Below are 26313 nucleotides of genomic sequence, written 5' to 3' on the forward strand. Positions count from 1 at the left end.
CCATTACACCACCCATTCACACTTCACGAAATGATGCCGCAAATGCAGAATAACAACAACAACAAAAAAGTCTCCTTGGAGACTCCTGAGAACACACCTGAAGCAGTGATGTATACACTCACACACACACACACACACACATTAACATCAAAGGTGAACAAAATAAAATGAACAATAATAAAAGACCCATGAGGTACAAAGTAACCAGCTTCCTTCGCAAGCTTGATATTCTTGCTTATAATAGTGACTTGTTGCATCAGACTCAAAACCAGAGTGTGAGGAAAATTAACACAAGCAGCTACTGGTAAGATTGGGTCCCCACCGAACATGTCGGAGAGACGGGGTGAAGTCTTTCTTTCCATGAGACATATAGGGACACACCTCGGGCAGAGGGGCCACTGGGTGTTATCTGGTCTCGTATGTGTAAACATGTTGGGACGTCCAGGACAAGCCCTCCTTCTCTCCTCCTTGCCCCATCATTTCTCTTTCTCCATCACCTCCCACAATGTTCCTCTACATCAGCTCTTCTTGATGGGGTTCACCCCTCTCTCCCCCACTTTCCCCTGTACTCAGGACAAATGTAATCTGCCTATGATAAGGAAGGAGGCCAAACAGGCAAATATGCTCAACGTTTGAACTCTTTCTCAACAATGAGTCCACCCACATACACAGTGGAGACCGTCATCAGACATACTGCAAATACCTTACGGATTATCCAGGATTAGATCTATGAAGTCAATTCCTCTTTATCAGCACTTTCTTTAAAGGGTAAGCTTGTATATATTTCTTCTCTCAACGTTTCTCAAGCGCTTGGGAGTCTGAACAGGGGGCAGTGAGCAAGCACAAAATGGGGCGGCTGCAGTGACGAGCACAAAATGGCTGACTCTTTCCTCTCTACCCTGACTGCACAAAATGGCGCCCCTCCAACAGCTCGCCACTCGAAAGAGGTGCAGTGATCAAGTCTGATTCATGATTTAACCGCTTCCTACCTCTAGACAAGATGAAATATGGACACAAGACCAAAGTGAAACGGAATATGTGCTTGTTCAATACAAATGATGACAAGTATAAGAAGGTTAAATCTTAAAATGAATATATTTAAGTTCAATTGCAAAGTACAATGAAGAAAACGCCCTGCTGTTTTTTCGATGTGGTTAAGCATACACACAATTTAATTGCACAAACAAGACAAGATGACAGACATATTTACCTCCAAAAATACCTGTTTTGTACCCCAGCACTTAAAACACACACATCTGTCCCCTCTGCTAAATAGGCTTCACATTCAATTTGCTAAAGACACTTTTTTCCTCACAATTTTGTCTATCTTCCTTTTTACAAAATACATTTTCAGCATAAAAAAGTACCTACACTATGAAAACATTATTTGGAGAGCGTGATCAAGGCGGTTAAGAGGGCAATAATTCATTAAAACAAAAGAGTATTGGATTTTGGTTTTACTGACCTTCTGGACAACGACTTCTGTTGCGGCTTCAGTTTGCAGGGCAAATTCCTGAGGAGAAAGAGGGAAAATGTGAGTGTATTTTCTATTTTTGTCATTAAAATAGTAGGTTTTATTGATGTTGCTTGTGATCACATGATGTAATTCATCAGAGTGTGCAGGTATATTTTCATACGATCTTTGGTGCCTTTAAAATAAATTATGCTGTGGGGAGCATATCCGTAAAGAACTATTCCCCCCCCCTCAGCCGGCAAACTTGCAATATTAATAGATGCTCATTTTAATTTTATTGAAAGCTTTTAAATATTTGGGGGGGATCCACTGGTTTCATAAATCACACATTTAAGATAACATTTCACAAAATTGGTATTAATTCAAGAAAATATTGAGTTTCGTTTGTTCAGTCAAATCAGCAGTCGATATGATTTAGAAACTCCACAACGAAAGACCAAAAGGTGGAGTTTGAAGCCAAGAATTAGACTGGGTACACTTTTTTGAAGATTAAAGCTAGAAAGTCACATTAAATCATTGCATTTTATTTCTAAAAACTTGCACATATCATCATGAAACGAAAACTATACGGAAAAGTTCATCGGCTTCTTTCTATTTTCAACTAGAAATGATAGAGTGTTTCCTCTCCAAATGTAGAAAAGACATAGCAGCGAAAAGATTAATATCTGAAGAGTAAACAATGCAAATTTTCAAGATTTATATTTCATTGAATAACTCCCGAACATTTGTGGCTTATTTTGATATAGTTTAGAACCCTAAAAATGAAGACAAAAATTGATTAAATAATTAAGAATGCGGCATTCATCAATTTTCACATTTTGCCCATTTAAATCTCCAAAGTGAAAAATGAAATAATTTCACCAAACAAATGAACCAACAAGTAGGTGAATGAAATAATCAAATACTTAAACACAAAATGCCAAGTTTTTGTGCTGAATTGATATCAATCCATTACTAAAAATCTCCCAATAGTTCCCAAACTCAATTATCACCTTTAACAGTTTTTTTTTAATGACTGATTTTGTGTTTTACAAATTTTAGAGCAATCAATCTGGTCACTGTGTCACTGGTCATTGTGCCAGAATGATTAATTGTGTTTATCACATATATTTATGTTAGCTCCGCGTGCCAATGTTTAATTGCAAGGTTGCAGGGGAGAAACCGGACAAAAGACTTTTGTCATGACACTGACTCACAAATTCTTCTTCTATGAAATGCACTATTCCGACTGACAGCCCCACAAAGCCTCTTTTCACAGCAATGACACAGATCTTTCCCCCCAATATACCTTTTCTGGGAATGGGGAGCCTTAATCTTTCTGGATTTTACTCATATTAGTTCTGGGAACACAGGAGGGCTTGCACAGAGAGGAAATTGCCAGCATTCTTTTTTTTTTTTTTTTTTTTTGAGGCGTTGGGGGTGATTTTGTCAACAGAAAAGGTAAATATAATTGATAATTGATCTTGATATGTTTTGAATTTAAATTGTCATTCTTCTATCTAGAAATGCTGAAATAAGATTTTGTTGGAGCTGATTTTTCTTTGACTCTTTTTAAAACTATTTTAAAACTAAAAGATGGATAGTGCAACATGAATATCGGAAACAGATTTTCTGAATGTGTCAATCAAGTCCTAATTAAAGAAGGCAGTTAATAATACAGTGGGAACTGGTTTATTTAAAATTATCCACCTCAAACTAAATACATATGGTTTTGCTACTATAAAAAAACTATTAAGGAATTTGAAAAAAACTAATTCTGACTACTTTACAGACCTTAGTTTCTAAATTTAACTCTGATGGTAATCAACATTTTTTGTTATCTGAGAGTAAGATATCCATAAAACATTTTGAGCTCCGTTATATTTAATTGTAAATTGTGTGGAGGATTTTCACTTATTCTCTGCATAGTTTCCATGTCCAATTTTGGACTTGTTGATTTAGAATATTCCAAAAATGAACTTTGAATAGTTTGCGTTGCTTGCCCTGAGCTTATTGAATCTAAAGAAACACGGTTGTTGTTTTACACAACGCAACGCCACTTCAATGGACAAAAACGTTAGAAAGAGATGAAAAAATATATATTTTAGAGATGAAAATAATATTTTATATACGCTGTGTATAAAGGACAAGGAAAACTAATTGATTTTGTTTTCTTTCAAAAAGAAGGCCTCAGCCATCCAAGCATCATGTTAATTAAAAAAAAAAAGAAGAAAACAAGGAGTGGGAGGAGGCTAGCTATCCAGGATCTGACCTAATATGGTCAACAAAACCAGTACAGTGCTAATGACATCCAACGCAGGGTGCAACCCAGTGGACAGGAAATCTGAGAGCCATGGGAGGTCCTCTAATAAGGTTATGGAGGGGAAGGGGAAGGGAGGGGGAAGCAAATGGACACAGGATTCGATTGGACGTGAGAGGAGGCTGAAATTCAATTCGTAAACCAATCAAGGCGCGTCCTCATTCGACAAGCATGTCATTTGAATTTCAGCCTATCACCTTGTGTGCTAGTGTGTCTGTGTGCGTATGCGTGTATGTTTGTGTGTCAGTGCGAGAACAAGACAGCAAGAGAGAGAGAGAGAGAGAGAGAGCTGTTCAGCTGGTGGACAAGGAGGAATGCGTACGGGTGGTTTGCTGCTGAACCAATGAGGACACCGTCTGGCTCGAAAAGACCTGACGAGCGCCGGTGCTGCAGTGTACACGGATCCCCGCAACGACCCATCTGTGATTTGTGGTGACACCATGCGCACCCGTCACTGGTTTCCTGACACACACGTGGTTGGCATTCAGCGTGCAACTTTTTCACTCAAACCGAGTGCATGAATGTATGGCGACAGGTGAATGAGAATGTGTGGGTAACTTTGCGTCATTGTGATTTACTGGAGAGGAATATTTTCGTCTCTCTCTCTCAACTGGGGAGGTCTCTCTCTATGATGACAGGGGTTCAGACATCCAGACTCTGTGGTTGGTGGTTTTTAGAAAAATCATGATCTTAGCCAGGCAGTTTGCCAAAGGCTGCCTAAAAAACCCCCACCCACACCCTGACACCCCATCAACCAGTAGCCTACGGGTGAGCAGTCACATCTGGCGAGATCTTGTCGAGAGTGCAAGCGTCATTAAAATGATCGAGGTTTGGGGTCAACGCTCGGTATAAGATGATGCACTCAGCAAAATGGCGCAGTCGCCAAACATAGGAGGAGACACGTGGTGGACGCAGTCAGTCATCATTTTTTCCAAGCGTCTTTCTGTCATCCAACAATTAATCACGTGAACAGACATCACATTTTTTACAATGCAATTTTCTCTTTTTTTTTTTTGTAGCTACGAGGCAATATTAACTTTTGACGCTGTGGGGGGTTGGGGGGGGGGGGGCAAGTCCCATATTAAATTTGTGAGGTCGCAGGAGAGAGAACATTTCTTTTAATATGGTCTGAACGTGCATGTTGCCAAGTGATGACAGTTGATAAAAACAAAATCCTTCGGGAGGAATCAGAATTTTATGAACCCGAAACGGTGGCGACCACAAAGAGTTGACAATGAAAAGTTTTCTTTAATTAATAAAAAAGTGGCAGTTCACCATCATTATCATCATCATCATTCACAAGATTCAACAAATAAGGCAGGGTTGTTTGTCTTTTGAATTGCATTCCAGAGCGAGTTTATGATCGATTCCAGACTCTTTGTGGAAAAATAATGTTGATAGCCTAGATTCAGTCGCAAGGCTGGTAACGAGTAACCAGTAACAAGACACTCGAATCCATGTGGAAAACGTAAGCGTCAGACAAGGAAAAATCTTTGCATAGCCTATACGCGAGTCAACGCGAACACACGCATTTTCCTCGCCCTCTCTGTGCTTTGATTTTATTTTATTTTTTGTTCCCCTTCAATGAAAGTCCTTCATACAGAGGACACACGTCTCGGCGGCAGTTGCGTGCCCCCGATCCCCCTCTCCCACCCTGATACGAAGATGACAAAAGTTCATCTCATTAACTCCTGACTAGCCTGCGCCCGCTCTCTCTGGCGAAGGAAGTGGCGTGATGAAGCGACTCCTGACGCAATCTAATTGTCCGCCCCACTTAAAAAAAAACACACAAAAAGGAAAAGAAAATGAGAAGACCTATCACTCCCTCACACACACACACAAATGTACCCCTGAGTCCACGTTGACAAATTCTTTAACAAGCTGTGGTTAAAAGGAAGCTGGTTTTACTCTGAGTCACCCCCCTCCTTTCAAACGGTTTACTGGAAATAAAGAAGGAGGAGGAGGGAGGGGGCACTTTCAGAGAAGTCACGTGACGGAGCTGGGCAAACCACAGCACAGTGAGCCTTTGAGTGCAGTAGGACAGGGGGGAGGCAGGCATACGCCCAGTGCAGATGGCCCTGATTTGAGTTACAGGAGATACAATCCTGGGAGTTGGCGATCAAGATTTCACAGCCAGTTAACCCTTTCGTAACCTCCCCCCAAAAAATGGGGGGGGAAAAAACCTCAATAGAGGAAATGACTTCATCATCGAGCATTCCTATTTCATATTCTTGACTCTCGCCAGGAAAGGTTCCCAGGCGTGGTATCTGGGGATGCTGAGGAAGTCCTTTTTTGTTCAGAGCTACTAATTTCTTCGAAGCAATTGATAGAAGCGGCTGCAACCTGAACAAAAAGGCATGACTTCACTCTTCTTAAATCTGCTCCGTGAAAAAAATAAAAATAAACACAACCACTCGGGCATCACACGACATTCATGGCAGGAAGTTGGCACGCGTGTGCTCACAGAAATAGCACGGCGTTTAAGTCAAGATGCTGCCACCTAAAAAACAAAACAACAAAAACATTCAGCCATTATCAGAAGGGACAAAGTCAACATCGAAAAGCAGTTCTGTTGCCGCAGGGTGAGGGAATATGGCAAGGTAAAGTCGGTCATAAACAAAATGTCCCGTTACACTTAATCCAGTTAGGTCTGACATCAAAGATTTCTGTCCAAATCCACAATGGATGAATGCCTCTGTTTTCCCTTAAACATCGAGAGAGAAAAAAAAAAGGTAACACACGGAGTGGGGGTCCGGGACGTCCTTGGAAAAGATTGAAACATCCGAGTCATGTAAATGCGCGGCCAACTCATCCAGACGCCGTCCAACCGTACAGGGAGAACATTTAACCTCGAGCACAGGGCTGCCAGACATCATCAGGGAGCGAGTAATGCACAGTGGGAGATGAACAGAGTGCGTGAGAAAGAATAGGCGCATAGGGAGAGAGACCCAAAAAGAAAAAAGAATCAACGAGAGCAAGAGGGAGAGCAAGACAACGGGAGTGTTTAAAGACGGCAGCATGCGACGTCACTTCAGATCTGCTCTCGCTTGGATGCAGGACGTGCGGAAGATGCTGTTCTTGCATCACGCCGCAGGAGTGCTGCCATAGTAAAAGTCACGTGGAACAGAAAAAATATGTATTCTCTTCCACGTGGCGTCTCCTTGTATGATGTACGCTTGGCGTTCAGATTAATAAAGCGCAACTTGATTAGCGAAGCAGGCAGTATATTGGTGGCTTGCCAGCCATGTTTTTGGAGCGAGCTTGAGTTGGATTGCATTTCTGTGGGTGTTTGCGATGACATAGTGACACTCTTTTTCTTTTTTCTTTTTGGTTTAACATGACATGAACACAAAATAAGCCTATTTTTAGATACTGTACTAAAACTGGCTGGAGGAGTCATTCTTTGCATGAACTGTGGATTCGCCCCCTAAACAATTATGCGGGTAACTGCCTTCCTTGAATGAAGAAAAAAAAAACATACAATTCAAATTACGTCCAATTTGCGTACTATTTTCAATATATGACGAGTCTTGGCGGGGACAAGCGGATGGATCTGTTGTAATTCTTCAGTGAGTCACCATCCTAACGCATCGCTGTGATCTGAAAACTGGTGATATCCCTGCGTGTCTTAACATGGAAGCTGTTCACCCATCACCCATTCACACATTGTGAAGATCGAAAAAAAATGTGTGGGGCCGGGGGGGGGGGGGGTCAAAATAATGGATATTTCCAGTATATACGTATGTTTTTCATTCATTCATCTTCCAAACCGCTTGATCCTCACTAGGGTCGCAGGGGGTGCTGGAGCCTATCCCAGCTGTCTTCGGGCAGTCGGCGGGGGACACCCTCAATTGGTTGCCAGCCAATCACAGGGCACACAGAGACGAACAACCATCCACGCTCACACTCACACCTAGGGACAATTTAGAGTGTTCAATCAGCCTGCCACACATGTTTTTGGAATGTGGGAGGAAACCGGAGCACCCGGAGAAAACCCACGCAGGCCCGGGGAGAACATGCAAACTCCACACAGGGAGGCCGCCGGAGCTGGATATATGTTATTTATTTTAATTCGAGAACAAGCGCTCATGTCAATGGGATCACGTCAGTTGTCGCTAGGCAGAAGTTCCACTTGGATATAGTCATGCATGTCATTGATGGAGGGAAATCCTTCATTTTTTTTCTATATAGCACTTTTCATACATGACAATGCAACTCAAAGTGCTGTACCAATAAAAAATAAAACATACACACTATATACAACATATATACACACACACACACACACACACACACACACACACACATAAAGACACACGTACACAGACGCGTACATGGACGTTCACACACTCACACATACACACAAAAATAAATTCAAATCAATATATAAAAATGTGCGGCCCAGTGGGCCAGTGGTTAGCAATTTGACCTCACAGTGCAGACAGGTTTTGGGTTCGATCCGGGCTCCGGCCTCCCTGTGTGGAGTTTGTATGTTCCTGCGTGGGTTTTCTCCGGGTACTCCGGTTTCCTCCCACATTCCAAAAACATGCATGATAGGCTGATTGAGCACTCAAAATTGTCCCTCGGTGTGAGTGTGAGTGCAGATGGTTGTTAGTCTGTGTGTGCCCTGCGATTGGCTGGCAACTGGTTCAGGGTGTCCCTCGCTTAAAGCCCGAAGACGGCTGGGATAGCCTCCAGCACCCCTCGCGACCCTTGTGAGGATAAGCGGATCGGAAAATGGATGAATGATCTAAATATGCTTTTTTAAGCCAGGCGAAAAAGATGTGCCTTAAGCTTTTATGGACCATTGCTTGGTATTTCCTTCAGGGATTGTTTTGTAAAGTTTGTAACCGTGTCCTACAGTTTGTAGTTCATAGTAAATGTCGTGACGAGTTTTTTTTTGTTTGTTTGTTTTTCTTCCTCTGGCATGTTGAGTCCCGAGCGACAGTGTGATCCAAGCTGTTGCATTCCTAAAAATGGTACACGGCATATGAAGTCACCGCACTCACCCGATTGGTCTTTCGGCTGATTTGTGTCCCATTACAGAGCACGAGTGGCATTTCTAAAGGGGGCACAAATGGCGGGACGATTAAATTTCAGAGCATCATTTGTTTCTCTCTTAGTCATTGAGCCGTGAAAGCACACACCAGTGACGCACCGAGGTGTGGCTTAGGAAGTTTGTGCGCAAGCGGGCTGACTTAAGACGAATGTTTGATCGCTGAAAAAATGGATACGCACGTGACCGGCAGACAGGTGAAGTGAAAAATAAAGAGCATTAAAAAAAAAAGAGATCATGAAGATGACGAAGGGCTAAGCGAGCGTGGTATCACCCGATGCCAGCTGCTTTTGGCCCCGAATAACTCAGAATTGAGTCATTGTCTGTCGCGGTCATAAAGTCCGGCGGAAGCTTTTGTAGATATTAATGCTCAGCTGTTTATGATTACGTTAGTGCTCTCTGACATCATGTGTCGACAGCACAGGCTTCTGCTCACCACGTCGATAAATCTGAATTCAAAAGGAGTCGCTGTCGTTCGGAAAAGGCAGATGTTACTTCACAACGGAGCAGGGGGAGACTGACACGATTTATGAGTGTTGGGTTAATACGTGACTGCCTTGTTTTATTTGCAAATTGTATCAATCATGCGTTTGTCTTGTTAAAGCAATGACGCGATGATAAGCCCCCCCCCCCCCGTCCCGGTGGTGTCAAAATGAGTCATCACGTTTCCAAAAGACAGAATTGTGAGATGACAATGCACAGTACAAAATAAACAGAATGGACTCGCGAGGAGCGATCGTTCCGCAGGTGTTAATGAGTCCGACGTACATCAACGTCAAGGTCGTTGAACAGCCAGCCAAGTGTCACCTCCAAACGTGGTGTTGAATCCTATCCGCACGCGTGTTGCTTTTATAGGTCAAAAGTTCAAGTTTAAGAAGTGCTCCACAAGACCAGTCGTGTGCGACGGCACCGAGATCCTGAGATGTGACCGTCAAAAGGCGCTTGGAGCTATAAAAACGATGGAGCCCGTGTGGTTTAGGGGAGCCTTAGTATGAAGGGGACAAAGAGGAAGTGATTTGAAGGGAATAAATCCTCAGAACTTGGTGGGTTTACAGCGCCAAGACGTGAGGACCGCGAGGAGGAGGGAAGTCGAGGGTGAGAAGGTGAAAAGGTGAGTGGCAAGGGTCACAATTAACACAATGAAAAGAAAAAAAAAAGCTGCCAAGAAATGCAGTGGGCTTTATGGGCTGCTTACAGCTCATTACTTTGATGTTTACAGGCACGGGGCAATGGGGGGTTGGTCGGCTGTAAAACGGGGGATGAGAGGAGAAACCGGCGTATAAAATGAATGTTCCAATGACAGATGTTCTTTCGGATCCATTTAAATCAACACTTCCCTGACATCATTACATACGCAGACAGACGCGTGCAAAAGAGCTTGTGGCTCCACGCTTACGTTTCCCCCACCAAAAGAATCCAGTGCACTCATCACAATAAAATCATTTGCATGTAGCTGGGTAACTTGAGGTTAGCGAGCAACCATGGCAGCGACAACAAGCCCAAACAATCACTTTTTTCAGTTGGTCTTCCTACCCGGAACATGGCTTTTCTTTTTTTTTTTTTTAAACTAATCTCGACGCCCTTTTTCTCTTATTGAAACTGGTCTTTGATGAAATCAGCCATTTGTTTTCTTTACAAAAGGGGACCCGGCAGCTGCTCTATTCAACAGCTTCTGTCTCTGCACGCGTTTGTGTGGGGTGGCGCGAAATATGTCCATCTGCGGGGCAGTGACGTTTGAAGTGGGCCACCGATGAGAGCAGCAGTCGTGGACACCCCAAAAAAATAAAAATAGGGGAAAAGGAAGCTGAAGTAGTGAGGACGGGACAGCCTCTTCAACGACCCAACCAAGAGGGTAGGTGAGTTGACATTGTTGTTTGTACCACAGGTGTCTATTACTCTACAAAGCAGAATGAACGCCAGGGGTGACCTGAGAAGTCTTTGATCGGGCGGCGTGGACAACAACATCCCGAGCGGGCCGATAATGCGTTGGATATTATTACGTTGGATAATGACGAAATCCCTGCCGTGCTGGCGTTCAGGTGCGGGGTCAGTGTTGTATGCACACGGGAAACGAGATCTCGATGTATTGGACCTGACTCAAGGATCTCATCTTTGGTGAAACAAAATCTTGTTGAATATGCTTTCATATGATGATGATCCTTTGGTGTTGGTTTTAACAAGCGTCTGGCTGGAATGGGGGTTACTTTTACTCAAAGATGGACAACAAGAATGATTTGCGAGACAATCAACTGTTACTGGTTCACAACAGATTAGCAAGAACAGAAAATATCAAACGACCAATAGCCCGGCGGGCGAATGGTTAGCGTGTCGACCTCACAGTGCAGAGGTTGTGGGTTCGATCCCGGCTCCGGCCTCCCTGTGTGGGGTTTGCATGTTCTCCCAATGCCTGGGTGGGTTTTTTCTGGGTACTCCGGTTTCCTCCCACATTCCCAAAACATGCTTGGCAGGCTGATTGAACACTCTAAATTGCCCCTCGGTGTGACTGTGAGCGTGGATGGTTGATGGTCTATATGTGATCTGCGATTGGCTGGCAAATGTTCAGGATGTCCCCCGCCTACCGCCTGGAGACAGCTGGGATAAGCTCCAGCATCCCCCCGTGAGGATAAGCGGGTCAGAAAATGGATGGATGATGATGATGATGTACGCCTTACATTAAAACTTTTGACTCTTGACATTCATGTTTCCTGCCTTGTTAAATCATGAACATGATCAGCATCTTCACACAGATGAATATCAATAATTATTAATAATGACACAATTTAATGTAAATTGAGCAGACTCATTATTTCAGAAATGTGCGTCAAACTGCTCGCCCTTCGCATTGATCAGTAGACACGAATTAGCGAGAGGTGGACATTTCCTCCATTCAGCGTGTCGGACATCAAGTTTTAGTCTGAAAATGATTGACAGTATAATTATTAATCATTAAATGCTCCTCATTAAATTGACTGCTGACTGTGGATGCACGCGCGGCGGCTGCAACATTGGTTCCAGGTGTGAAACCACCACGACTGCTTAGGGGAAAGTTTTAGCACCTAGTGGGGTTTTCCTTGCTAACTTATTTAAAAAAAAAAAAAACACTATTTGTACGCGCAGTTTGAATGCTAATTTGTTTCATTTCAATCTCAAGCCACCAGTTTTGGAAATAATCATCAGACTCTGTGGCTGAAATTAAATATTTTCTTTAAGTGTGAAAAAGCACAACTTATATTCATGTGTAAATACAATATAACTAACTCAGAATTTAAAATATTGCTACGGGTATTTGCTTCCTCACACCAGGACAAATTACATTTTAGCTGAGAAACAACATCATTCTTGTGTGTGTGTCGCCCTAATGACGATCCCATTCAAAAACTAAAACGTTCTCACGTAATGTTAATGCGGTCCTGCGATAATATCGGTTATTGCAGAGCCTTTTTTTTTTTTTGAACAAAACTAACTGGCAAGGAGGTACTCACCCACATAAATGCTTCCAAGACTGACGTTGGATGAGATCACACAGAGATACAAGTAGGTGTTCCCATGATTGCTACTATCCTTCTCTTCGTCCTAAACTCATGCTCAGACTTCAGACTTGCTTGGCAGGAGCAACTTGGGAAAATCGAAAGCACATAGGCCGCAATCTCTGCGAGGCTGTGTATTGAAACAGAGAAGAAGGGAAAGTGGTTGAAAAAAGAAAAAAAAACATGACAGGAGTGAATCCATGACTGGAAATAGTTTTGAGTCAGAGAAAGACCCTCTCTCAATCAGACTCCCAGCAACAGTGAGCCAAATGATGAAGAATAAGCCCCCTTTGAATAAATTAACAAAAAGGCAACCAAACCACAAAGACAGAATAGAAAAAGACAGTTTCATAGCCTCAGACTAACTACCGTGACATGACATGCAACTTGGTCGAAAAAGGCCCCCAAAGACTACTGTAAGGGTGAAATTAATAATCAAGATGGGTCATAAAATGCAGAAAAACAAAAGAAATTAACGGAGGATGAATAAGAAACAAACCGCATCCACAAAATGAGCTAAATATCAAAAATGCTCTTATGAAATGTTCGCAAGCATTTTACAATATTCATCTATTTTTATTCATAGTTTTTTTTCCATTAAAAATATATTTTTAAATAGAAATCAACCCCCCCCCCCCCCAAGTCCATCAGGAAAACAAATGCATCAAATGTTCATCCTCAACCCTTTGAGGGACAGCGGTTACAAGCCTGCCGCTCCATGAGGCATCTCGTGATTTTTTTTTTTTTTAATGAGAACCCAACAATGTATAATTGCTTAATTGTTACATTATCTATCATATTGACGGCTCTTTGTATTTTAATCTTGCAATTACGGTGTTGTGTGAGAAAACTTCGGAAAGGAAGGACGAGAGGAGCCGGATGGATTTCTACCGCCATTTTTTTTGTTTGTTTTTGGTTTGTTTTGGAGTCGCCAGCTTTGCGATGATGACCTGATAAACCCAAACAACTTATTCCACTGCTGCTCACATGCATTCCCCATTTACGACAAACAACCACAAGGGGATTCCTTTTCAACATGCCATTTGTAACGGCGCGACCGGCTTGATGTGTTATTTATTTATTATTTAAGTATATTTAAAACAGAAACACATTTATAACGCTATCTATTCATTAAAAAAGGGGCCACATTGTATGAGTAACTAGTCGAATGGGATGACTAGAATGGATAATCATAATTAATTTCACACACGCACCATTAAAAAAATATATATCCCAAAAAGGTCAAAATGTGTGTTACATGTTTGTCCAGAGCACAAGCAAAGTATAATATCTGGTTGTCAGAAGAGAACAAATAAGCTTCGTGCAACTTGGCACAACGCTAGTGATACAATAACGACACGGACGACAGCATCATGCAAGAATATTAAACTGATCAGGCAGTTAATTAGAAAGAAAAAGCCATGTGGTTGCGCAAGTCATCGACACACACACACTGTACACCCACTTGAATGGACTTGCTTGATTGACAGATATAATTAAACAGGTTACTAACAGTTGAATGGGCCACAAAGGGGGCCAGTGTAACGCGGCGTGCTCCGTTTGTTTAAGCTCATGCACACATACATGCATGTGGAGAAAAGGGTGCTTGTGACGCACTCGGGCAGTTTGGTATTACGCAACGGAGCACCAAAAGCAATCTGGCTAAACTGGGTGGAGAGAGAAGTGCCGGACTTAGATTAGGCGAGGCAGGACAAGATTTAACAAGTTTGTGTGCATGTTTGTGTGTGTAGGGAGGGGAGGAAATGAATACACAGATTCCATAGGAATTTATGGCTTTGACATATCGCAATTTTGTCATTGTTCTTGCAAGGTCGAGCGCAGACAAGGCCATCCGCAGAAGGACAAGAACCATCCTACCCCACTTCAAAGAAGAAGACCTTCATGGCAGAGCTATTTGGCACGGTTTTTAAAAACAACACAACTCCAACACCGTCTCCAACATTGTTGAAGATTTAATTCATTAATTAATTAAAATTCATTGGATACAAAACAAAGCTGCCAGGCTTATTTTTTATATCCCAATAGCGGAGGAAATCATTTTGTGATGCCCCCACCGGGTCATTAATTTTGCACTTTCCATCCTAAATTTAGAACAGGGGTGTCAAACTCGTTTTGTAGTGGACAGCATTTTAGTTACTGGTTCCCCTGGAGGGCCGTTATGAAATCTTGTCAAAGTCAGTAATAACGGTTTATTCAACTATTATACAATACAATACAATACGTGCTGATTTATATAGCACTTTCACAACAGCGGCAGCTGTAACAAAGCGCTTAACAAAACAGTTAACATAAAGTAAAATCATAAACATAACACATAACATAAAACACGGACAGTCATGCGTTCTAAAAAAAATAATAAATTTAAAAGAAATGTTTAAGTTACTGTAATGAGTGGTTTGGTAACAAGAAAACACTTACAATATGTTGCTTATTTATTACATACAGTATGAGAATTTTACATTTTGTTAGATTTTTTAACAAGCATCATGGAAGTTTAATTTGCGTTTGTGGGCCACTTAAATTAATGTGGCGTGCCAGATCTGGCCCCCGGGCCTTGAGTTTGACACCTGTGATGTAGAAGAACGCATATGGCAAATATTTGCAAAGAACAAAAGTGCATCTTTTAATTTGGAGAATTTAAGTCTCTACCGCCCACTTGCGCTCACCCCAATCATCGGCAAGGGTCAAGAGTGGCTCTTCCTACAATAGATCGAGGCCTACCATTCCCCCATCTTCCAACCCCCGCCATTTTGCTGACAGAGTCAATGCGCTGACAGAAGCTGCAACAACTATTGCACTCGACACCGCGCTGACCCACGACTCCTGATCTGGGTTTTCTGTGACATTTTCCATAATATTTGGATTGGATTTAGTTTTGTTTTATGTCATGGAGTAAAACCAACTCAAAACATACTTTGCGCGGCTCGACCTGGCGGCCTGGACTCTCAGTTCATTTTTTGTGAAAGAACTTCGGATATTACGTAAACAATATTGGAGGTATAGCAAAACATATTCTGTAAGAGCCCCGCCACTTCCAATGTGTTGAAATGTGAGGTCATGCTTCAAAAGCAAAAAAAACAAAAACAAAAAATAACCTTTGGAATGAATTGTTCCTTCTAAAATTTGGCTTCTGCTGAAGTACAAAGTGATTAAAATAAATGGTGTGTCAACATGCCCAGCGAGTGAAGATGGGAAATCTCTTTGACCAAACGGACGCCGCTGAGAGGAGCAGCTCTCATCCCATCATATCGTGCGCTTTGATTCATTTGTCATCACAGAAAAACCGAGGCTGGAAGTAAAAGGCAATGGTTTGCGCATGACCGTCACGGCCAAATTTCTGGATTGTTCTTATTATTAAAAAAAAAAAAGGACAATTAGTTGATACAACAATGCAGTTTTAGAATTGATATCCATGTGCATTATGTCATATTCATACAAAATATGAACAAAGTAAAGCAAAGATTTATTTTCTAAAGATTGACCGAAAAGTACGTCTTTCCTAAAGTTGTTTTAATACCTGTCAAGATATTCATTTGTTGTGTTGCCCATTGATTTTCATTTCCAGACTTTATCATTCTTGTCAATTGTGTCCATTGTAAAAGTCCGCCTTGCATGTCAAAAGCTTAGGTGCTTCCCCACTTTGTGCCATTATGAGAGTTTCCGACATGACACATGTACTTCTTTCATCAAGTCTCGAAAAAACATTTTTAACCCTTTCAGGGACAGCAGTTACTACAGTGGGTTATGTCAGGGGTGTCAAATTAATTTTAGTCGCGGGCCAATTTGGAGTTGCGTCTTGCCTCGGAGGGCCGTTATGACAGTGGAACCACAAAATTATTACTTGTACACAACAAATTTGAAATCAGGTCAATTATCATAGATTGTTCAACAATATTATTGCTAAATCTCAATGTTATTTATGACACATGACAGTTTGACATTTTGGCACAGATTTTAGCAATTGACATGATTTGCTTTCACGGGCCACATAAAATGATCTGGTGGGCCCTTGAGTTTGACACCATGGCTTATGTGATCAGGTTACAGGTTGTCATTATTGGTGCATGAAAGGGTTAATATTAAACCTGAAAAAAAGAAGAAAGAAAAAACATTTGTAGACATTGCTGCGTGCTGGAAGGACTTTTTTTCAAACAATCAGGCCACTGAAAATGAACCTTGCAGATTTTTTTTCCAAGATCCTATCATTTGCTTTCAAATCTTGAAATGACCCCATCCCACCTGACTTCTCTGAGCTCCTCCGCCCCTACACACCTGCCTCAGGTCTGCAGACCAGACACTATTAGAGGTATCGAGAACAAAGCGGAGGTCCAGAGGGGATCCAGCCTTTTCCGTTGTTGGTCCCTCTCTTGGGAATGATCTCCTGCTGAACGTTAAGCAAGCCCCCTATCTGTCCATCTTTACAACTCTTGTTAAAACTCATTTGTAGTCTTTGGCTTTTGACTCAACATGAGACTTGATTTTTAGTTTTACCATTTTGGGGCTTTCTACTGTCTTGTTGTTGTATGAATTAATTCTGCTCCAAGTGCAGCACTTTGTACACAGCGGTTTTAAATCGAGAAATCCAGTTGAGTTACATCAACAATCTTTCCCATGCGGGCGCTACATGTGGCACCCAGCCACTCATTAAATAATACAATTATCAACAATGTAATTATTTAGTAGATTTCATTAAAAAAGAAAAAAGAACCATGAACATGACCATAGTGCATTCCAATCAAGACTTCCAAAGACAGTAGGAAACAACGGACAAAAACTTAAAGCCTTTGCCAGTGGCATCTTTTAACCAAATATTGATTAAACTAGCAACCATCTTGTGTACCTTGAAAAAAAAAGAAGAAAACATAAGCTCGGATAAACTTTTTTTGTAGTGTTGCCTATAATTTGCTTCCCGTCTGCAGTTCGCTCTCTCTTTTGTGTGTGTGTGTGTGTGTGTGTGTGTGTGTGTGTGTGTGTGTGCGCGTGTGCCAGGACTGCTGGAATTGATGGCGAGTCAGACACATGCCTGGGATGGCTAAGATGTTCCATTTGAGAAGCCATTAATCCAATTCATTAATATGTGCATTACATACAGTACACGGAGAGCGCTCCCCATTGACAAATCCCTTTGGTATTCGTGGATAAAATCCTGGCGGAGAAGCGCAAGTCACAAAAATTTGGGGCAGATTCCTGTCTAACAGGACGAAGATGGAAAATAGTTCAATAAAAAGAATGATAGCAGTTGTGCTTGTCTTTTGGTCTCTTTTTTTCCAGGAAAGCAGAATATTTGTGGCTGGGTATGTCCTTCTCATCCCAATGTAGAAATCTCCCAAGCATCAGTGCGTAAAATCTCCAACCGACTGAGCGTCATGATAAATACTCAAGTGAAGACGGCAACAATGGCACATCACCGCAATTCAATTCAATTGTAATTCCAAAAAGGATGTTTGTTTTACTGTAGAGCAGCTCGAGGATCTGAGTTGGGAAGCTATTGCGTCAATCATATGTGTCAAGTGACACTAAAAAATAAATAAAGGCAAGTGGAAAATTTACTCCAGATCGGTGCAGCGCGAGCATGAGTCACGTTTCAAACAAAACTGCAACATTTCAAGTAGTGTTTGTTTATGGAATTTTACAATGGCCGGCACACACCGGTCAGGTGAATTGAGAATGCTGAGCCACATTCTGCGTCGTTTTTTTTGTTAGGAAAATTTTTAGTACAGCTTCAAGTGATCTAAATGAGAGGTGTGCCACCTCTAATTACCATGAATTAAAGTCTACATTTAGGAGTGAGATGTGGTAAAATTGTCAAACCAAGTTAGCAAGCCTATATGGTGAAAATTACAGATGTGTAAAACTTAAGTTGGTTAATTAGGTAGCTATTCCTAGAGAGGTAACCATTCACTCAAGCCCCAATTTGATTTTCGATTTTTAGTTCCCAATTTCTATTCAATTTTTTTTTAATCTTTTTTAACAAAATGAATGAGTCATTTTAGAACCAAAATGTGATTTGATTTTAGCATCTGAATTTGGTCCTTGTTACAGTCACTTTTTGCAACTTTACAAAAACAAATTTGAAAATGAGCTGCCGGTAATCATTTTGACTTTTTCACTCCATTTTTATCTGGTCTTTGTTCTGTCAGTGCCTGAACTAAACATGAAGAAAAATAGACAATATAAAATATATTTGGCTGTTACCGCCCTTTTATGATAAAAAATGTGATACCGATCCTTTTATTTTTTTACATTGCTGCAGATTTTATCGCGTTTAAATGTTTCAATGACTCATGACATTCCTACTTATTTACTGCGAGCCAACAGAATTATTTTTTATCCTTAAAGGGAATTAGATGAACTTTCACTGGAAAAAAACTCCTTCAGCCAAGAAAAAAAAAAACTTTAAATTGCATGCATCAATGTATGTTTTTTCAATCCTAACTAATTCACGTCACAACTACTGTCATTCTGCTCACTCTTTGAATTGTTCATTGTTAATCCTATGACAAGTAGATTGACCAATAAACTTCTAAAAGGGATTTTAAAAAACGTTAAACAGTGAAATAACAATCACTCAAGTGAAATGTTTAAAATAACGACAATTGACACATGTCCAGAACAATATTCACGTACTTTGTAGAAAGTGAGAATACTGATTCCCACCTCTGTGACCCCCCCCCCCCCCCCCCCCCCCCCAAGTGAAACAAGATCCCGTTAATGCTCATGCTGTATTTTATTTTCTTTCACGGTCTGTGAATTTAGCATCCACCACCCACTAACGCCCTCCCTGGGAACAGCAGGTTAAAATACACTTGATGTTGTGCCAAGAGGGTGCTTTTTCTCTCGCTACGCATGAGCGGCATTTTTTTTAAATCTTTTTCCAAGGACCAGTTCTGCCCGTCGACAATGATCTCCCGCAGTCTCAGCAGGATGCACAGACCCACAAAAAAATAAAGAGCTCCAATCCTCCAAGTCAAGGAACAAGAGAAGTGCCACCATACTCTTCACTTCGGTTATTCAGGATTTGCAACTCCCTCTCCCGGAGAAATGTCAGTACTTGAACAAAAAAAACGTGTGTAGTAGATTGGTGATGCGTGTGTGATAAGCCAGCAAGCAAGCAGCAAGCTTTAAATTTCAGATTTATGGAGTTAGAGCTGTGACAAATTCAGCTTTCTAAATGTCAGGCTTCATGAGAGCCACCATAAAATTAGACTTCTTCCATCCAAAATGATTTTTGGTGGGGTGGGGGGTCCAAACATTAAATATGTTTGACAACTTGTATGAGAATTTTCAAGGTGCCATTTAACAAAGAGCAAAGAGATAGAATAACATGCAAACAATGCGAGCCGATGGCTAACATCGCTAGACAACAACGTACCTGTAAATTAAAAAAAAATTAAAAAGGGAACAGGCGGCTTTATATTGACTCCCAATCACGCACAACCTAATGTGCTATAGTACAGTAGTTGAGTTGTGAAAAGGTATCAAATGGTATAATTATTATTATTATTGCAACGATTATGTAATTGTAACATGTACGGTATTGTGTTCTCAGTGCAGAATTTTGAGCCACAAATGGATGCAAGAACTTATTTTTCCCCAAAACAAAGCTTTTAAAGCCTTACCCCAATGGGGGCGCTCGAATAAGAACAGGTTTCAGAAAGGCGTGTTTGTAGTTGTATAAAATCAAGTTGCCATGGTGATTGCACCCCCCCCCCTTTTTGTTGTTTTCTGAACACCCAGTGAAAGATCTCTGGCACCACCTACTGATCACTTCGGAAAATACCACTGATACGCCACACAATGACAAGTACATTACTGTTTACTCAAAATCATCCAGAACAGGTAGGATTTGAAACCTTTTCACATCGTACTATGAAGTAGATTCTTAAAAAAAACACACACACAGGGGTATACATTGTATATATTTCTAATGGAATACAACGATCTCTGAAATTTCCCAAAGTAAGGTCGCCTAAAAGGCATGACTGTAACTCAGCTTTTCATACCTTATCTGATCATTCTAGATCTGTCGACATCAAACTGATGCTGTACATTTAGCTCGCTGCATCCAAGTCAAGCAAGTTTTTTTTAAATCACATTCAATTGAGAAAATTCTTAAATGTCAAAAAAATCTCATATCCACCCACATTTGCTTTGAAACGGCCTAATCAAATCACAGAACCCATCGATAATTTTAGTAAATTGAACCCATTTAATCTGTACAAACATCCACTTTCCGCATCAATGAATAGCCTACATATCCATCCATCTATCCATCCATTTTCCGAAACGCTTAATCCCCACTAGGGTCGCGGGGGTGCTGGAGCCTATCCCAGTCTACATATCTCAAAGTGAAAAATCAATATCAAGCAAATCTGTATTAAACGTTGAGGTCAAATAAAACGCAATAAAATATCCAGATAAACTCGATCAGTTGGTGGATCAAACAAAAACAAAACGGTTCCTTTAAAACCCAATTCATAAAAAATGCATGAGCGGCCCAAGCAAGGAGCACGGAGTTTCATTATGAACCCAATGACACCAAAACCTGCAGTAGCAACGACAACCACTAGATGGCGACATCCGGTTTAAAAATAGCTCTGAAAAAGTGAACAAGGCTAAACTCAAATTGCATGTGGGAGGGAATTAGTTGGGGTTTTAAACGCAGCAAAATGCGGGTGGTGCACGTTGTGGTTTCAGTTCAGGTCCAACGGACAAGGGGATGTGCGCCCGACAGTTTTGATGACAGATGGAGCCACAGCACCAAACACAAGCAGATGTCTTTGCTCAATTAGATCGGATCCACAGTGCAGACCTCCTTGGTTCTAAAGAGCAAAAATATTCTCAATACATAGAGGTGGTAGAGAGTAGAAGGGGAATGAACACACAGAAAGGAGGGTGAGTGAGTGCGTGCGTGAGTGACGAGGTGGGGGCGGGGGGCGAGAGTCATTTTATCCTCGTGCGCAATCATTCGGAGGGGTCAGCGAGTGCGATTGTTCTAGGACGGCCTGTCAAAACAGTGCAGCCACCATGTGTTCCCCCCACTCTCAAACGCACGAAGCCGTGCCAACACGCTCCCGTGCGCCCTCAAAAGCTTTTACCAACAGTACCATCGGGATTTTTTTTTAAAGAGCTGCGTCACAGCGGCAACATCACCCACTGACACGCAGAGGCAAGTGAACAACATCACACAAGCAGTGCACAACTTGCTGCCGAGAGTCAAGAAAAACGTTTGCCTTACCAAGTGAGCTGGAGTCAGGTCGTGCAGAACCCCCATTCCCCCCAAAAAAGGAGGGGATGCCGAGGCCATCCCGACGGCGCCTTCCTCTCCAAAGTTGAGCGCACACTGCGGAGGCCAGAGAGAGGCAATAGTCAAACACATGGCAGGGACACGCTATCAGAGTGTGAGCAAAACAAGGAAGACAAGACGAAGGGTGGGGTAGGGGGGGTACAACAGAGAGAAAGGGAGGGACAGAGACGGAGGAGTGAGAGAAGGTAGAGGAGTGAAAGTGTACCAAAACGGCACTTGAAAGGGTGGGAGAGGGCAAGTGAGTGGTGGAGAAAAGGGAGGGAGCGAGAGACCTAAGGAGACAGCGGTTGTTGTTGTTGAGTTGAGGACAGGGCCGTAGGGTAAGAGTGTTCAGCACACTGACACAAGAACAGCTCCATTCTTCGGTCTGCGTGCAGATTATATTTCACATCCCATGAAGTCATTTGAACACAAGCAAAGATCTCTCCTTGCCTCATCTCTCTCATGGATCCCGATCATTGTGATTCCATTGCCTCCTTCCCTATGGAAGAGGTACTTGCATGAGATTATCGGAAGTAAGGTGACGCTGTGGATTTGGGCTCTGACAGGAGATGTTCAACTTCCCAGGAAACCCAGGAAAAAAACTGCAGGTTTTCTCTGGTGGCTACTGGGAAGTGGCAAGCGTGTAGTCACCGGGAGGCCATTGCACAACACTTGAGTCTGTGTCAAGGGAAGGGGGGGTGTCGGTAGGTAACACAGCGGCAAGTTGCAAAGTGCAACACTTGTGGCAGGAACAACAGGGAAAAGTGGTCGCGGCCAGCGCGAAGGTTTTCTTTGACGCTGTCATTTAAACATCTCTAATAATTTTGTTTGGCTCGTAAAAGCACAACACAGCCAAGCATAACTTCACTGTACCCTAAACTCAGTTTTGACCTGCTCAGTGCTTATTCATTTGAATGTCCACAACCAAGTCAGACAACTGAAAATGTGCACACTAAAGGATGTAAATGTATTTTTTTTATCTTGAATATTGCCTTTTATTGTGGCTCACGTGGTCAAGTGTAAACACCCTCACCTGAACACTGATACTGTCATAGAGCGTGTTGGTAGAGCCGGCAGGAAGCAGGGTGGACTGAACAAAATGTATTAACAAAACACTGGAAAAACTAAATGGGCGCGCATTAACAAAGCCTTGAAAAGATCAAAATTCAAACGAACAACAAAACATGAGAAACTAAAACACCACTACGGGCAACAAAACACAACTGCAACAGAAACGAAACATCGCACTAACACAACAAGATCGACAGAACCCAGGAAACTGAATTTCGACAGAACCCAGGAAACTGAATTCAAGCTAACTGATGAGACAACGAGGAACACCTGGACGAGACAAGACACGAAGGGTTGAGCGAGCTGATTGGTTGACACAAGGGACCCGGATGACAACAAGTGGACACAACCAAAGGAGGAAGACAAAAGCGGACGAGGAAATAAATCATGACAGATCGACACTGTGAAACTGGCAGCAAAAAGCAAGCGAAAATCAGAAATATATTACAGTACATGCGTCGTCAGATAAGACGATATACGGCTCAATACATGGGGACGATTCAAGAAAAAAACCCACTGTTCAAGGTTTTGTCGTGAATGCCAAAATGACATCGTAGGTTTGGCCCAATCGCTTAATTTGCGAGATTATTGTTAGCAATCAGGCAGGTATGTTGACATTAGGTCAATAGTAGCGCTAACGGACATGAGTGTGGATAGCGTGTTTTCCCTCACGGGTACAATAAAATACGCAACATACAAGCAGGAGCTGAGATGTTAAAAGTGTTTACCGAGTAGGCCGTCTGATATTTTTTCAAACCCTTGCCATGCACGTCGATAGCTCAGGTGCTTCCCCACATTATTTCCTACACGTCACATTTACCTCTTTCATCAAGTCTCGAAAAAAAATGTTTTTTTAATCCTATTAGGGACAGCGGTGGCTACAGTGGACAGCTTCTCATGTTATCAGGTTATAGGGTGCATGAAAGGGATAAATGCAGGTGTTAAATTGCATGGCATGGAATCTGAGAATTCTAAACAGCTGCCAAAAAGAACATGATTGCTTGGATGCAAAATTTCATCAAAAAAAACAACACTTCATTTTTTCTCATCTATAGCTTGACCATATAGAAAAACGCTATGTTTTTAAGCACAGGCATGCCCACCAAACCCCCGATAAGATTTGAATGCACAGAGAAAGTTGTCGTTATTATGTAACCAGAAAAGTTCCGGGGAGAGGAGAGAAAGTACCGGGACATCAATCATGTTCAAATCTGAAGAACCATGAATATTCTGAACTGTTATTAAGTCAAGTCAACAGTATTTATAGAGCACTTTCAAACAGCCATCGCTGCATACAAAGTACTGTACATGGAGCGATTTAACATACACAATAAACAGTAAGACGAATCGGTAATAAAGGCGGTAGAAAGCACCAAGCAGTAAAATCAAGAACAAATCTAAGTCATGCTGAGTCATGCAAAAACAAAATACAAACACATAAGAAAATTTGACCCTTTCATGCACCCTATAACCTGATAACCTGATCAACTGACCACTGTGGTGACCGCGGTCCCTGAAAGGGTTCATCTCCATTGTGATCAGCGAATATCAACACTGGAATTCGGCATTATGTATTGAAAGGTGATTTCTCAAAAACAACATGACAAAGAGTGACTTTGTCTCCCGGCTTTTGTCCTAAATCACATGTGAAGCAAAACAACTTTGGAGCCTCAAATCAGAACAGCATGTAACCTTCAGCTTGTACACGTGTTTTATAGAAATTGTACACCTGAATGACAACGTATGCCTTGAATGCGCTTGAATAACCCGTAACATGAGCTCACATATCCGTGTGAACCACACGTGGAGCCATGTGCTTTTAAATGTTGTCGAAGAGCAGGTCCTCTTTTGAGAGCTCGCTGCTCGTAGCACTTGTGGCTCACCGCATCCTCTTGTCGTTTGCAAAATAAACACGTTGTCATCACACACTTAGAGGCCTCCCCAAGCGTGCGCATGCATTGACCTTCTCGGAGGCCCCGCTTTGTTGTACATTACGCGTATTTTCCGCACTATAAGGCGCACCTAAAAGCATTCCATTTTCTCAAAAGCCGACAGTGCACCTTATAATCCGATGCACCTGATATATGCATAAATATTCTAATTTCTTGGATGTAGTATTTTAAATGTTCTGTAAAGAGCTTTGTTCCAGCGGCAGCGGTTATAAAAGCTCTATGTCGGGCGTTCTTAACCTTGCCAAAGGGACCGTATCCAACAAGTTCATCTGCACATTCATCGAACCCTTTATGAGTGAATAACAAAAATATGACTTTTTACAAATTCATGACATCAAAAACATATTTATTAAAAACAAAACAAAAGTAATTTTTTTACAGAACATTTGAGCACTGAGCGAACTAAATTTCCCACAGCACTGATTGGACAAGCAATGTCATCTGAAGCCAGTGATGGCCAAGCAGGCGTGTCATAACCAATTGACATGTTGAGTCGGGGGTGTCTATACCTCTATGGCAGAGGCTCCGTCGAACCCCTGACGCGATTCACCGAACCTCTAGGGTTCAATCAAAACCAGGTTGAGAACCACTGCTCTATATAAATAAAGCTGAATTGTATTGTGTTGTATTCCCCTTAGCATATCTCCATCAAGTGGGTGCATAACACAACAGCAGCCACTATTGTGGCTTCTATTCTATGCGCCCTATAATGTGGTGCGCCCTATATATGAAAACTGTTTTAAAATAGGCCATTCATTGAAGGTGCGCCTCATACTCCGGAGCACCTTATAATGTAGAAAATACGGTACTTGTTGTGCACCCCACGGATTTTCTTCGTCGTCTGCTGACCTCCAACAGCATTTGTTTGGAATAAAAAAAATCAAGTCTTATCAGCATGCAAGATGAAGGGTACTGACTGAAAAATGGTAAGAGTGTCCTCAGATTCCACTTCTGTGCAGAATTAAATATTGCATGAGGAAGACTAAACAATGAGAAAGAAGGTCTTGCTAGTTGACAGCACCAAGATCGCCAAGGTCACCTCTTGTTGCTCTGTAACAGGCATGAGGTTTTTTTGGGGGGGTGGGGGGGTCTGCCATATATGCGGTGGTGAAAGACAAACAACACAAACACTTTAGTCAGTATTAACACTTTCATGCACCAATAATGAGAACCTGTCACCTGATGACATGATAAGCTGTCCACTATAGTAACCACTGTCCCTGAAAGGGTAAAAATCTTCCTTTGTTTCATGCTCAAATTAATCTGTTGCAGTTTTGTTGACTTGACAGTTTTCAAATCGGACGGTAATTTGGACAATGATAGCGTCTTTAAAATTTTTCCCTTGACATACCACCACGATGGATCTGCGATAAAATAAATAAAGTGCAAACTACAGTATCAGCTTTCATTGAAGTGCACTGTGTACAGTGGGTAAGTAGACTCTTCTTCTGCGATTCATTTAACTCCGCTCACTAAGTACATCTATCTCCTGGATAAATACTTTTCAAAAATACTCAGTGAACTCATTGCCTTAACATTTCCATTAATGCCAATCACTGCTGACTCTTTTTTAAAAAATTCAGACTGTTAAATGAGAATTCCTCCATTCTTTGTTTCCGACTCT

General features: G+C 41.8%; 1 long non-coding RNA gene across 1 annotated transcript in view; it reads right to left on the bottom strand.

The window, feature by feature from the left end:
• LOC127588959 (uncharacterized) overlaps positions 1 to 21969 on the bottom strand; it is a 46327-nt gene extending 24358 nt beyond the window's left edge. The window contains exons 1-3 of the long non-coding RNA XR_007959238.1: positions 21616 to 21969; positions 12312 to 12486; positions 1466 to 1513 (exon numbers count right to left, since the gene is read on the bottom strand). This is a non-coding gene — a long non-coding RNA (uncharacterized LOC127588959). The remainder of the gene's footprint in view (positions 1 to 1465; positions 1514 to 12311; positions 12487 to 21615) is intronic.
• Positions 21970 to 26313: the final 4344 nt, after the last annotated feature.

Source organism: Hippocampus zosterae, chromosome 16 (assembly GCF_025434085.1).
Source record: "Hippocampus zosterae strain Florida chromosome 16, ASM2543408v3, whole genome shotgun sequence".
NCBI classification, from domain to species: Eukaryota; Metazoa; Chordata; class Actinopteri; order Syngnathiformes; family Syngnathidae; genus Hippocampus; species Hippocampus zosterae.